This window comes from Stegostoma tigrinum, chromosome 36 (genome assembly GCF_030684315.1).
Source record: "Stegostoma tigrinum isolate sSteTig4 chromosome 36, sSteTig4.hap1, whole genome shotgun sequence".
Lineage (NCBI taxonomy): Eukaryota > Metazoa > Chordata > Chondrichthyes > Orectolobiformes > Stegostomatidae > Stegostoma > Stegostoma tigrinum.
The window spans coordinates 7,196,246-7,197,320 of NC_081389.1; the positions used below are offsets into that span (position 1 = coordinate 7,196,246).

General features: G+C 46.3%; 1 non-coding gene across 1 annotated transcript; it reads right to left on the reverse strand.

Annotated features, from left to right (window-relative positions):
* Positions 1 to 783: 783 nt before the first annotated feature.
* On the reverse strand, positions 784 to 865 carry trnas-uga (transfer RNA serine (anticodon UGA)). The gene has a single exon. It is a non-coding gene; the product is annotated as a tRNA-Ser (tRNA).
* Between the last annotated feature and the right edge of the window lie 210 nt (positions 866 to 1,075).

Consider the following 1,075-nt stretch of genomic DNA (forward strand, 5'->3'; position numbering starts at 1 on the left):
AGTTGTACTAGCTAGTGTTTTCTTTTTCACATACCTGAAGAAGTTTTTACAGGTCACTTTTATGTTTCTCACTAGCTTGAATTGAATTCTCTCTACCCTTCAGCTATCGGGTTCTTGGTCCTCTTTTGTTGGATTTCACATTCCTCCAAACCCTTAGGCTTACTATTTGTCCTGGTATCCCTATACGCCAGAGATAGTTGGAACTGCAGACGCTGGAGAATCTGAGATGACAAGGTGTAGAACTAGATGAACACAGCAGGCTAAGCAGCATCAGAGAAGCAGGAAGGCTGATGTTTCGGGCCTAGACCCTTCTTCAGGGATTTCTGAAAAAGGGTCTAGGCCAGAATCTTCAACCAAGCTGCTCCTCTGATGCTGCTTGTTCTGCTGTGTTCATCTAGTTCTACACCTTGTTATCCCTTTAAACCACTTCCTTTAATCATAGATCATAGAATCCCTACAGTGTGGAACCAGGTCCTTTGGCCCAACAAGTCCATACTGGCCCTCACAGCGTCCCACCCAAACCTGTCCACCTATAACTTACCCAATCTACACATCACTGAACATTATGGGCAATTTCCCATGGCCAATCCACCTAATTTACACATCTTTGGATTGTGGGAGGAAACCCACACAGATACAGGAAGAACATGCAAACTCCACACAGACAGTTGCCTGAGGGTGGAATCGGACTCAGGACCCTGATGCTGTGAGGCAGTGTTGCTAACCACCGAGCTGCCGTGCCAGATTAAGAAGACAAGGAGCAAATCCCTTTCAGCTCTCAACCGTAGTCAGCAGGATTCAAACCTGCGCAGGGACATCCCAATGGATTTCAAATCCATCACCTTAACCACTTGGCCAAGACTACATACGTGCATTGTTGGGACACAACAGTCGCAGGTCCCACTGAGGTTTGAACTCGAACCGCTGGATTCAAAGTGCAGAGTGCTAACTGTTACACCACAGGACCAACTGTCAAAAGTGAAATAAGAATCCTGGGCCCATCTGGAAGTTGAACCCAGGACCTCTTGCGTGCTAACACTATATAATACCCTAAGTGAGAATCATACTCCTAAGC